The following is a 14823-nucleotide window of genomic DNA, read 5'->3' on the forward strand; positions in this document are numbered from 1 at the left end:
TTTTACATTTTAATAATTTAATGCACATATGCGATGTATTTTGTTTCTATCCACTATTGCCCCCCTTAGCCCTCCCTTGGACCCCCCCAACTGCCACAACTTCTTGTTAACTTTCTTTGTTCTTAGCAACTCTGTGAGTTCAGTTAGTACACATAGATACGGGGCCATCCATGTTAGTGTGGGTGACCTACCATTGACCGTACCACTAAAGTAAAATAATTCTTCCTACACCAGCAGTCATCAGCTACCAACAGCCCAGCTCAGTTAGGGGTGGGACACCATAATTTTCTAACTCATCTTTGTTGGAATTCTGACTGCCTTGATCTCTTTAGGTTGTTATGAAGGTAAGAACAGCTGCTGTCAATTCACGAATATAATGCCCATGTCATGTCCCTAGGAAGGATTTCCATAGCATTCCTCCCGGTCCGCTAGCTCCTACATTACTTCCCTCCTCCGTTTCTGTAGTGTTTCCTGGGGGAAGATGACATAGATGCCCAATTTAGAGCTAAATGCTCAACAAACAGTCCTCAGCTTTCTTGACTTGTTATAAGTCTTCCCATTAACTATTTTCCACCGTGAAAAGCAAGGTTGAGAGCAGCACAGATATAAGCACATAAACATAAAATTTAGATGGCAATTTGGCAATGTGAATATTTGGTAAAGTTACTAATAGTAGTAACAGTGTGTTCTGTCCTAGGGGGTCCATGAGCTTTTGAATAGATTTCTGGTACCAAGCTTCAATCTCTTCCTGTGGAGCAGGCTACAAACACAGTTAGAAAGCAGTTGATCACTCCTGTAACAGCATGTCATTATTGCACTATAGTATGCATCCTGCCTAGCAGGTTGGTACGCAGGATGCCAGATCCATCCATGACTTCTTTTCTCCCATTTAACTGAATAGCACTTCCTGATTTTTATTATTATTATTTTTTATTATTTTACATATTGATCCAAGTTCTCTCTCCCTCCCTTCTTCTCTCCCTCCCATGCTCTCTGATCCCACCTCCCACCCCTCCCCCCACTACACAGGGAGGGTGAGGCCTTCCAGGAGGGATCACCAAAATCGGTCAAGTCATTTGGAGTAGGGTCTAGGCCCTCCCTCCTGCCTCTAGCCTAAGGGAGTATCCCTACATGGGGAATGTGATCCTTTAAAAGCTACCCAGGAGGAAGGAAGTTTCCCAGTCAATTAAAGAGGGATTTCTACTACACTTTGCATTCAGTGTGCCTGGTCTTCAAAAACAGTCTTACCATCTAGTTACTGTGTGCAAGAAAAAGTGATGCCAACTCATTGTATTGTATTGGTAGACTCTGGGACTCCTTGACAAATAACTTGTAGATCGGTATCCCAGGCAAGAGATTGAGTTGTGTTTAGTAATCCATATCTTGTAAGAATAGTGTTGTCCACCCCTTCAGGAATGCTCTGTTCAAAGTTAAGTTTCATTTTTAAGCTGTACTTTTAAATCATGTTACAAAGTTGTTGTGGCTTCCAAATTCTGCTCTCCTTCCTGCCTTCATGGTGATGGTTCATTTCTAGCTTTCTCCTCCATGTATATTATCCACTAAATGCAAAATACAAAAGGCTTGGGCTAGGAACCCCATGTGATAATTATGTTTTATTTTTTTGAAGTTTCTTTGTCTCGAATGAGTTGCTTCTCTTAAATTACAACAAATACCATGGGTCTTTGTGATCTCTTTCAATGGATCATGTGATATTTTCTAAGCCTCTATAAAGTTTACATTCTCTACTATCCTTAGAAAGAACATATTTGTGTTGACCCAAACTTCATCCTTTTCCACCCAACTAGTATTGATGTTATCCCTAACTTAACTCCTTTGAATAGGAATTAAAATATTTGCTATAAATTGCTGTAACTAACCCGTACTTTATGCTTATGTAGTTACACACATGGACACCCTCTTGTAAGCAACAGAACCTGAGATGTTAAGGTAAAACATGAAGACCCAGAATTAATATCTCACCCCTTACAAAACAATTGAATGTGTATGCAGCTGCTACATTAAGTGTATGAAGACCTTAGGTAAAAGTGACAGGCTACTTTTTGGTCTAGTCTATGAACCCATGGACTGCTGTGTGTTTATTTTCCTTTCTACCAGTGAGGATGTGGTAAGAGCAGCCATATTTGCTTCATGTTGATAAAGACAGGGCCTATGTTTGGATTACGTGGTTACTATAAAAAATTACCATAGCCTGGGGTATGTAGCCTGAGGCTACACAACAGAAAGGTCTCAAAATCTAGAGCTGAAAGTTTAAGATCAGCATAGCAGCAGAGTAAACATCTGCTGGTAAGATTCCCTTTGATTGCTCACGCAATCCTTCCATGGTAGAAATAGTGTTAGTGAACTCTCCTGGCTCTATTTGAGGAAGACAATAGCTCATTTATAAACTCTCTAGCCTTCTTAATTACCTTCAAAGGCAAGAGGTGTGGCACAGACTAAAGATGGTTCTTTCCACCTAAAAAATCTGGATTAAAAGTAGACCTTCCCACTTTAAGGAATCCAGATTAAAGGTAGGCATTCCCACTTCAAATGATTTTCTTAAAGGAAAAATCCCTCACGGGTATACCCAGTTGCTTGGGTTTCAGTTAATTACAGATATAGACAAGTTGAGAAGAAAGAATAGTCATCACAAATATATTCCTTGTCAAATTGACACAAATCATATCTCCTTCTGATATGCTTAATTTCCAAATAATCTGGTCATGGTTATGACTAACATGATATAACTATCCCAAATCCAATCATATAGGCAAATAGTATATTCAACCAGGCAGTAATTACATGTAACACGATATAACTAACCCCACACAACCACAAATACAACACAATATCAATTTTAGAATAGGTGACAAAAGACATTCCTTTAGTATTTCAAACTTCAGTAGGATAATGAATGATAATATTTTATTTGATGTGCATTACATGATAAATAAATCAAGGAAATAAAATACAAATATCTATGTAAACACATTCTTAACAAAGCATGAGAGAAACCCTCATGTCAATTATAATCATTATTTATAAAACGGGTCATGAAGCAGTCACTGGTTTTTATAACTACGTTTCTGTTTGACACAGTCAATATTTCCTCCAACCTCAGTAGGTTGTGACTCTTTTCTTAGAGGAGTAACCCATACCCTCGTTCCTGAAGGGTCTGTGCCCTTTGTCATCTTTCCTAGATTAATATTGTTGTAGTTTCCCATTGACTTTAATCATAGGACGTGGTAGCAGCATCAAGATCTTAAACAATCTCCTGCACTCCAGACATTATCTTTCATACTTCCATTGTGGAGAAGCAGTCCAATTTCCCCTGGTAATTTGGATCAATCACCCCTCATTACATTGCTATCACTTTCTTACTCTGTTTGTTTATGGACCTTACAAACCCAAAATAAACAGGTGGGAGTCTGAGCTTCCTTTCCTGTTCAATGGAATGTCTATTGTGGCTCTTGGCAGGAGCACTCTTCTCTGGAACCAAAACTTCTAGGCCAGCAGAACTTAAGGGCACAGGAATAGGAAGCAATTTTTTTCCTGGTTGGTCACTAGGGGTGATAGTGAATGGAACTATTCCCTTTTCCGCCTTGGATTCTTGGACCCATGGATCCTGGCTATCGGGGAAAACATAATCATATACTGGAGCATATACTACCTTCTGGAGAACCCTGCTCTAGACCATCAGGCTGCTGCCACCTAATTGGTGCTGTAACTTTGTCCTCAAAAGACCATTCCATCTTTCTGTCAGGCCCATTGCTTTGGGGTGGTGGGGAAAGTGGTGAGACTTTTGTGGGCTCACTGTTGCAGTTCTCGGGCTGTGAAATGAATCACTTGTTCTGAAGCAATATTATACGGAAAACCTTGGCGGTGGATATGACATTCTGTAAATCCATGGAGAGTAGTTTTGACAGAAGTGTCAAGTGCTGGAAAGACAAGTCTATAACAAGAATGAGTATCTACTCCAGTAAGAACAAAGTGTTGTTGTTTCCACGGAGGAATGGGTCAGGTGTGCTCAGTCTGGCCCCAGGTTGTGGGGTGGTCAACACAAGGAATGGTGCCATACTTGGCGCTCAGTGTTGGTCTCCACTCTTAGCAGGTGTGGCACTCGGTAGGTAGCCTTGGTGAGCAGTAATCGATATTGTTGAGCCCATCTATGACTTCCATTTCTTCTATCATGGCTCCCTTGTTCATGGGCCTCAGCTCAATAGCAAGAATGGCTGTGGAAAGAGATTCGCTTTTCATAGAACAGGTCTGGTCTGCTTTGTTACTGAACTCCTCCTTTGCTTATGAAGTCACCTTTTGATCAGCATTTACATGGCACACATGTGTCTTCACATCCGTAACCCATTTCTAATCAGCTTTTTAGAAGGGGTATTGCTGTTGAACTTCCTGGTATGTGTAAAACCAACATCCGGAACAAACAAACAAAAGTATTTGTCTATTTAAGTGTGTCTTTTGCTCGCAATAGGTGTGTGTACCGCATGCATGCCTGGTACCTATGGGAGACAAAACAGGGTGAGAGATCCCCTGGACCTAGAGATAAGGATGATTGCGGGGATTCCTGTAGGCATCGGGCACTGAACCCTGAATCTCTGAAAAAGCGGTAAGTGTTCTTAGCAGAATCAGCAGTTTTGAAAGTGTGGTTCGGTAATGTAAGTTTGGTGCCTTGATGAAATGACTCTAGGGAGTGCTAAGTTAAGTGGGATTATCGGTGATTGTTCTCTGCTTGATTCCCTTGAACATTTTCACACAGCACGTGTCATTAAATTTTCAGGAGAGAGTATTAATTGAAGCATTTTCCAGGATTCCTTAACCAAGTACTTCTTCTCTTCCTAAAGCCTTACACACAGATCGGAAATGAGACTTGAGTTAGGAAATACTACTCTACCATTGCCAATGGGGTCAGAAGAAAGAGCTCTGTGAGCCTCTGCTAACGTATCTCTTTATTCACTTAGACCATTAATACAATGCCTTTGTGACCTGGTCTTTGTTGCTCCTTAAACTTATCTCAATATTCTACATTAATAATAGCAACCATTACCAGGGTCTGCCCTCAGGCCATGCTCTCTTTTCTCCACTGTTACTGACATCCCTGTAGCCTTCGAGCTAAGAACCTTCATATATTCTATGTTCTGACATGTTGTCTTGCGTACTTAGCAAGTATATTTACTTTGAAGTTACCACGATACCAATGTGGTTTGTGGATGACCTTCCCAGTAATGTAATTGACTCATTCTATTTTCTTTCTCACGAGCTAATATGGGTAATAATGTCATTCCTAATGCTCACAAGAAGGAATCTGTAAGCTAGCAATCGAAATTCATAGCTTGATTCTAAGAAATCACAGCTAGATGAAGTATGACTTTATTTAGTCATCAGCAGGAATTTCAATCAGGATGTGTTTGACTGTTTTATTGATACAATATGTGAAAATGTGTGTAAAGTACTGGCAAGAATTCTTTGAAGAGGAGAATATGTTGAAGACTTGGCTTTTGCCATTGCTTCAAATTAGTTAATAAGAAGATTACAGTCATGTATAGGCCTGTACCCAGGACAGGTCTCATTCAGTAGATGTCTATCAATAACAGAGATCAAAGCTGCTATTGAAGCCTGTTATCTGAGCAACATTGGTAACAGATGAAAAAAAATTAATAGCCAGTTCCAGCCACTAGTTAAGTTAATAACACTCTATCTACGGGAAGATAGGCTGATGTGGTAATTATAGTGAACTAGCTAGGTTCTGTATTCACAATGCTGTTCATCTTCAGTTGCAGCTCTACTATTTACCATCTGGGTGAGTCTGCATAAATTATTTAGACTCTTATACCTTTAGGAACCACCAGCTAGAAAATAATACCAATCATACAGTACAACACCCAAGCTGAGGATTAAAGAAATAGTTTGTCTACTGGGTTTGGGATTGAGTAGAGTTTAGGAAGTAAGACGCCCTACAAGAACATGCATGCACACACTCCTACATTAATGAAAGACTTCCTTCTCTTGGCAGAATGCTATGATGATATCCTAATTCACATGTACTAAATAGTACATTTGGCTAAAAGATTTTTGTGGTTGGCATTTTCTTTGGGCTGCCAACCAGATGCCAAACAGACACAAAGACTTGTTTTTATAAATGCTTGGTCTTAGCTTAGGCTTGTCCCACAGTGCTTTTAACTTAATTTAACATGTTTCTATTTATCTACATTTTGCTTAGGGGCTTTTTACTTTTCTTTCATTCTGTATGTCCTACTTTCCTGCTTCTTCCCTGTTCACTGGCTGGCTCCTGGTGTCTCCCTGTTATCTCCCTTTCTTACTCCCCCTAACCTAAATTCCTCCTCCTGCTTACTCTGCCCAGAAGTCCCACCCATATACCTCCTCCCTCACTATTGACCATTCAGCTTTTTATTCGAACAATCTGGTGCCTCAGGCAGGCAAGGTAAAACAAATACTTAAGCAAATGCAATGCACCTTTACATAGTTAGACAAATATTGTGTTCACACAAAGATGATCCCAACACTTGGGATCACACCCCTTTAATCCCAGCACTAGAGAGGTGGAGACAGGAGCTCAGAGGCATTCTGAGGGTTCATAGGGACAGGATCGCCCCTTTGGTCTGAGCATTGGTAGAGTAAGAACTCTGATGACTGGCACCCGGTCTGCTTCTCTGATCCTTTAGCTTTCACCCATGCTAGCTGACTCCGAGCTTTTATTAATAAGACCAAAGAGAATTAGTGCTACACCAGTTGTAGATGTATAACTTTGCTAGGACTGTGGAGAATGTGTGAGAAGCTTGGGGAGACCTCTGGAGACAGTCGATTTATTAAACGAAGAACATTTAAAAGGGCTTACCAGGCATATCAATAGCGGCTGAGAGAGTCTTCCTAGCATCTCCAGGTAGAGTTAAAGGGTATGTGTGTATGTGTATGTGGGTTGGGGGAAGGGAAGGTGGAGTGGAGGTTTGAAAGCGAAAGTAGCAAAGAATTGTAGCTGCACTAACCGCCCAAAACATTCCCTTGTTTCTCAGCCCCTCCTTGACCTGCGCAGAGGAACGGAAATGCATTGCCCTTCCCATCCTACCCATTATCGTGTGGCTGGCTTCAGCCCTGAAGCAGGCTTGTGGCACAATGCATTGAGAAAGGACCAACGAGTTTCATACACAGTTGACTGATGCTGGTCCTGTATGCTGCTTCATTCTAAGTATTTCTGTCACACAGGTTAGGGTGTTTTCATCACGGACACAAAATGGAAATTCGGGGAGACTCGTATATCTCAAGCAGGGGCAGGGGTAAGCTCAAAAGCAAATCAGAAGTGGGACTGGATAAAATACTGATAAAGCATCTATCTGCCCATGTGGTAACATTTGAGATGCACTGCGCCTTATTGGCAGGTGTCCTGGCCCTTCACGAAGATGTTTCGATGAATTAAGCCAGTAGTTTTAAGACATGTTGCTTAGTAAAAATTGTCATTATCCAGAGCATAGAAGGAAGGAAGTAGTTCCAATGCTGTTTCATTTTGCTGTCCCTCTCCCCCTTCGGGAAACCACTGAGAAACCAATATCTCTCTCTCTGGTGCCCTAGAAACTGCCTTGAGAAAATTCACACAGTTGCACCTCAGTGAATGCATGGGCAATAATAGTTCTTTCGTGGCTAGAAAAATAAAGAACAGCTCAATCATGCATGGCTGCCATGGTGTTCTTAAAGGACTTGCAAAACCTACTGGGATATTACGTTTTTGATTGCAAAAGCAGACGGAAGTACAGTAGCGGGGATGTTGAGTACTTCCACAGGAAAAGATACAAAGCCATCACACGGGATGCAACGGAAACCATGTGGAGGGCAGGAAATGCAAGCTTGTGAGTAAGACTTTGAAGGTCTGCACCTGCTGTCGGATGACTTGAGGTGGTGTGGGACCGTAGAAAAATGCTCTTCCATGGGAATCTGCTTCCTAAAGCAAGAACACGGGTAAGGCTTGTGTGTGGCCTAAGCCAAGAACATTTACCCCTGTGCCAATTTCTGGAACTCTTGGCTATAAAGGAATTAACTGATTAGTATCTCTATTAGATCAACCAAAACTTTCGTGAATGGCTGGGGCATTTCTAGCCTCTTGTTGTTATAGTTTTGTTTTTTTGCTTTGCCTTGTAAAATAATTTTAGGGACTAGGTTTGGGGAGGGCAGTTGAATTTATTTCTATAACACATGCCACACAGAGCAGCTCAGGCTTAATAAAACACATAAATATTTATTAGATTTTTCACTGCAGAAATTGGAAGTATACACTACCGGAATCTCTACAGAGGTACCAAGTACAAAATATTTTTTTCAGAAAGCTTAAGGGCTGCTGACTTGTTCATACATAAATCTTCTAAGATATGACCTGGAAATTCACAAATGTCCTTCAGTTTCTGTATAGATCTTGGACTTATTCTGTATATATGAAATAGCCCACAGACTCCTGTCCATGTTGTAGCTATTATATGCAATCAAACCTCCATGTATTGGAATTCATCCAGCTGGAATACTTTCTATCAGGAACTGAAAGTTATATAAAATACAAAAATTAAAGTAACGACGTGTTTCCTTTTTAAATCCCTCCAATAGCTTTCCATTTTCTTCTTATAAAAAATCTCACACCTTGTATGTGGCCTGCAAAAACCTGGTCTTCCAGCCTGTTTTATTTTGATTTTGCTATTTCACTCGGAGAGACCTTTTCTTTTCTTTTTCGTTTTTTCAGTTCCTCTATGGTTTCTCCTTTCCTCCCTCTAAGGTTTTGGAAATGTTCCTCTTTGCCTGAAACATGCCTCTGCCTCCCCCCACACGCACAGTACAGATCTCACACCCTACTCCTTCATTTCTCAGCTTAAATGCCACTTGTTTAAAAAAAGACTTTTTGGGTTTTTTTTTTTTTTTTTTTTTTTTTTTTTTTTTTTTTTGAGTTACCAATCAAAACTGTTCCCTTTCCTGACTATTCTTTCTAGCATAAAACATTATTTGTTCCAATACCATAAATGGGGAACTTGGTTTGAAATGAATGGGCAGATTGAAAGGGATCAGGCGACATGATGACAAATACTACTTTTATTATTCTAGACAACATGTCAGACTTGGGAAACCGTGGACAGATTGAGATCTCCCAGGGTTTTTCAGCTAGGAAGACCTGCGCAGAAACTCTTATTCTTGAATGGAGGCCCACACACACACACACACACACACACACACACACAGAGAGAGAGAGAGAGAGAGAGAGAGAGAGAGAGAGAGAGCAGAGACTAAGGAGCAGGGCCCCGAAGGCAATGACTCCTTCCAAGTACACCAGATAAATTACCCCATCACTGGACAGACAGTGTGCCATGGGTGGGTGGGGCAGGAAGGTTAGAATCTCCTACCACGTGAGCACACAAGATTGGGGGTAGCAGAAAATATTTTTTCCCATTTCCAATTCGAATTTAATAATTTAAGCTAAACACAACGAATGACTATTTTAGACTTTCGAGATGACTTAACGGTTCTTATGTTTCAAATATCACAATGCATGTACATTATTTATTAATATGTTATATGCATAGTATATATGTGCACACATATAATATATACATAGTACACATACAGATACCGTACTCACACTTGTACACATGTGAAATACTTGATTTGGGTACTGTCTGCCTCTGCAATCATTCTGTAGGCCCCAAGAGTTTAATAAAGATTGTCTACTTTCTTAGGTTCTGCATATGGGACCCCTCACATACCAGAATATCTATTAAAATAAGCTGGATGTTGAAAATATTTACTGTGTGATGATTTGGCTTAAGACTCAATAATAGCCGAAGTGGGTGTCATGAATTGTACTGCTGCTCATGATAAAATGGTTGGTATTAAAAATTGTCTACTGTCTGGACTGTGCTTTGCTGAGATTTCTACTTTAGAAATTCTCAAGCTGGCCTCAGGGGAAGCTTATCTATCACTGATAATTTGGGGGGGGGAGGAATCACATTTGTGATCGCCACAGTTCCTGAGTCATCAACTCAGGGAGGGGCAGCCTTTGTGTAGAAGACAGCAAAAGACTGACCTGACCAAATAAGAGCAGCCAGTTTTGCAATGTAGACTAGCTTTTTCTTAGGGCCTTTGATTTTTCTAGTGTATATATGTGTGTGTGTGTATATATATATATATATATATATATATATATATATATATATATATATATATTCTTAGTGTAAAACTCCATTTTGGAACCAATTAAAATTTGGTGAACTCTGTGGCCCAGCACATACAGTAGACTTCCTGCTTTCTTGATAACCCCAGGCGCCTGCTTCGTGACCTCAGCCTTCATTAAAGATGCCTTGTGGTGCACTCTCTTATCAGTCCTTTTCTTGCATTTCATTACCACTTACACTGGTAACGTGAGAGCTCGCAAATGCTTTCTTAACAGTGCAGCTTCACTGGTTTGTAAGGAGTCTATTTCTAGCCATGGATTTTGTGTCATACATCTTATCTTTTGTTTTGCTAAAAAATCTACTTTATTTGACACTTTCTAAGCTTTTATAAGTATACTGATTAGGAAAAAGAGGGGGAAAAATGGAGCCAAACAGTATTCCCAAGCTCTAGTAGAGAAGACTAGATTTAAACAACAACAACAACAACAAAAATGTATCTAGTAAATTTAACAATGAAAATAAAGAGAAAAGAACGGACACATCAAAATTATATAATAAATGTCCAGTGGGTGTATCTCATCTACAAATCCTTGTGGCAGCAGTTAGGTTTGGTGAAATATCTCTTCGTAATTATTTTTCTTAGGAGATGCTACACCAGAAAAGAGTAAAGGTAGATTTATTTTTGTTAGCAATTAAAAATCAGAGCATGTGAGCAAATTTAAGACCTCTTTTTCCCATCTCCTACATTTTTCTCAGAAAAAAAAAAAATACTGAGTCTCACACTATGACATGTAGTTTCAACAATTATATAATCTTTTTTATTATATACAGGAAAGCTTTTTTGAAGTTGTCTAGACGTAGATGTTTAGCAATATCTCACTGTCCTGTTTCCGTGATTTCTCTTGAAACTTACAGTAAACTGCCTGAAATAGTATTAATGGACAAGCCCCACATGAGTAGAACTGTAGGTGTAGAGAACTCACAGGAAGTGCTGACAATATACTTATCTACGGTCTAGTTCATTGGGACATTAGCAATAGCAATTCCATTATGACTGTTGCCTGGCCAACAGCAATCCATTTTTTAAGACGCCGTCCGCTTCAGAAGCAGGAGGGTATAAAAATATGTACATCAGTATAAACATAAGTATGTACAAAATAAATATAAATATGTACAGCAGCCCTTGTGCCTAAACGATTTTCTAAAGTAGTAGCTTTATGGGGAAACATTTATTACCCACTTTCTTTATAGTATTTAATGCTTTTCTTTAAAATATGTTGTTTCCATAATACCATCACCTTTTGGTGGACAGTTGAGTTTTCCCAACATTTTCTGCAGCTGCCATGTCTCTTGTGGTCTGGGGTTACCCACCACTTACTGTTTTCTTATGGTGAGGAGTTAAATGACACCTTCAGAGTAACTCTCTTACGACAGACAACTAAGGGCCACAAGGAGTCTACTTACGATGTCAGAGTATTTCAAGTTAATAAAGTAAACATTTACCCAAGGTCTGATGATGGGTACTTGAGGAATTATGAACAGCAAGAAGAGGTGTATCTCTGTAGCCAGAGTACACAGCTGACTGACAAGGATTTCCCACTTCATAAAAGCTACATGGAGAATCATGAGAGAATACTGCTACAACTCAGCACCAGGCAGATCACTTGTTCAAGAAAATGCTGGCCTCAGAAAAGAAGTCTGTAGGGTCAAACTATTTTTTTTTTTTTTTTAAGTTTTTAAAACTTAGCGTAGAAACCAGTGGGCTCCATTAGGGTGTTTCCATTCAAAGTTTGCTTGGGTTCATCATCCCTATTGCTCCCCTCTCCAGCTCTGTCCCACCCCCTGCTCCCTTCCCCCTAGGAACTTCTTTTCAGCTTATGTGTCACACTCCCTTGTCTCCTTTCGTTTTCCTTATAACCCCTCTTCATAATTTCCAGTCCTTATCGTTTTCCATGCAAATATCGTGGTTTTACTTTTCTTTGTGGCTGAATGTTTTTATAAGAACTTTCTTAAAGCATGGATAATAAAAACCTAGAGACAGATATTGGGGTTCAAGCTGAAGCTCAGAAGAGCAAAGCAGCCAGCCGTAGAGAGTTCTCACATCTACCAAAGCTGGGGTGATCCCGTCCTCAGTGAGACTGCAGTGTGAGTTCCCTGACCTGCATTCCTCTATAGTGCAGGGATTAAAGGCATGCATCACCACTGCCCAGCTTCTATTGAGTGGGGCTGCTGGGATTAAATGTGTGTATCACCACTACCTGGCCTCTATGGCTGTGGCTAGCTCTGCATTCTGTATCATCACAGAATGTGATGTGCAAGGCACAGGCTTTGAAACCATAGCACAGGCTTTTTGAATTATAGCTTTGTTATTTACAGGTTGTACTTGCAGTTTCTGAAATTTTAAAAAGGACATAAGGACAGAGAACCTACTCTCAGCCCAACTGAGGAAGCTAAAGAAGCTAGCATGGTAAAATACCTGGTTCAAACCATAAACATCCCACCAGGAGCCAACATGTTGTCTGGCCCGACACTACTGCCCCTGGCCATGTCTGCGTCAGTGGTTAGGCTGCAGCTGGGGGGGGGGGGTCTCTGTTGATGTCTGTGGCCTGTGTCACTTCATAGAGTCCCAGAAACCATACTTGATGGAATCAGAGAGTCATGCTGAGTAGGTCCTACCCTTCACTGGCACTAGGATATCTGGCTCCTGGTCCTTCATGGATGCTGCAGCAAGAGATATGGCACCCACCCTCATTGGATAGCTGGCCCTAGCACTCAAAAGAGCTGGCCTCACCCCTTACCATGGGCAAAAAAGAGCTGACCCTGATGGCATTGGTACTGGGGGAGGTAGCTGGATCTACCCCTTGCCTAAGGAGGGTGGCCCCAGAGGCCTAGTCAGACCATCTTACCCAGGCTTATAGCTGGACCTAGGGTTAGCTCACCCTAACATCTACTCTATCTAGGATCTACAGGAGTCCCTTAAGGGGCTGGTCCTGTGTAACAATACCCTCAGGATCTCCATGACTCAGGATGGCTGCAAGAGATCCAGCCAGAGTTCCTGTAAGGATCCAGTGATGATGGTGTACCAGAAACCAGAGGTCCTGACCCAGACCAGTAGCAACTCATTGCAGTGAGTTAACATTTGCAAGTAAAGTTGACTGGACCAAAGGGTGTACCATATGACATACTATGATTTCCTATGCAACCAGGACACATGAAGAGGTGTTAGAGAGGCTGGGAAGGTGGAGGAGCAAGGAAGAGTTTTCTCCTTGTAGAATAGGACCCCAGCTAGCAGTATCATCCATCATCTTTATCACAGCAGTAGAGAGTGAATTAGAACAGTGCTTTACTGTATGTTTCAGAGTGGCCTTGAACTGCTGGATGGAAGACATGGGGTGAAATAATCTTCATGCAAAACAACATTACTGTATGATCTTCCCTATACAGGAAATCTAAAAACTGTTGTAATGAGGGATGGCACGGTGTCAGCCGAGTCTGAGCATTACTTGTGACCAACAAGGAAGGGTTTATCTGGCTTATCCCTTCTGATCACTGTTTATCTTTGAAGGAAGCCAAGGCAGGAACCGAGGAACCGAGATCCTTTTGGCTAACTCTACTACTTGCTTTCTTATGTAACCCAAAACAATCTGCCCAGGGATGGTACCGCTTAGAGTAGGCTAGGCTTCCTACATGAATCTACAAAGGAAACGCTCCACAGGCCTGCCCATATGTCAATTGGATGGAGGCTATTCCAACTGAGGTTCCTTCTTCTAAGTTGACTTCTGCTTGTGTTAAAAACAAACAAACAAACCATACACTCAACCAGGAGAGACTCCTTTCTGAGAAAGAGAGAGAGAGAGAAAGAGTTCACTGAAGTACAGTGTAGAATAGTGATCACCAGAGAAGCCAGGGGATAAGGAGTGTTGATGAGATGCTGTTGAAAGGATATACAATTTCAAGTGGATAAAATGAACAAATAGTTTCACTGTACAATATAGAACTAAAGTTAATACCGGTGTTTAATAGCAGAGCATCAGGGGACTTAGTTAAGAAAGAGGGGAGAACATAAGTTGACTTACATATAATTCTCCAGATAAATTTTTGTGTTAAATTGCATGTTCAATAATATTAATTCTTAAAATATGAGTGGAAGGAACGATATTTATAAATTAATATACTGTTTTGTTTATTTACAAATATTGTGAAGTATCTGCCTGCTGCATCTATAACTTTTAAGTTTTCTGTCTGGCAAAATAATAGTGGGCATTTTATACAACACGGAAGATTACTTTAAATTTCATGTGTAAGCAATTCCGGCTACCAGAGATATTTGCGCAGTCTTGAGAAGAAAATCAAACTTCAGTTTTCATCTCGGAGCCTCATGGGAGAAAAACAAAACAAAATAAAACAATAGAATTAGATGTATCAGGAGTTACTATTTCCTAGGTTCTTTAGATGAGTAATCACACTGTGCTCCAGTAGACATTGTTTTTACTGATAGAGAAGCAAGGGACCCAAATGTTAGTAGAATGTGCTCAAACTGCCTCAGCAGTTTGGTACATTTAATTCCATTATGAGAGCAGCCTCTTTAGGCCCAGCCCTATGGTCTTCACCTGAGGCAATTCCTGGAGTAGATTGGCCTGGAACTATCCCCCCCCTTATA

The sequence above is a fragment of the Phodopus roborovskii genome, unplaced genomic scaffold, assembly GCF_943737965.1.
Source record: "Phodopus roborovskii unplaced genomic scaffold, PHOROB, whole genome shotgun sequence".
Taxonomy (NCBI): domain Eukaryota; kingdom Metazoa; phylum Chordata; class Mammalia; order Rodentia; family Cricetidae; genus Phodopus; species Phodopus roborovskii.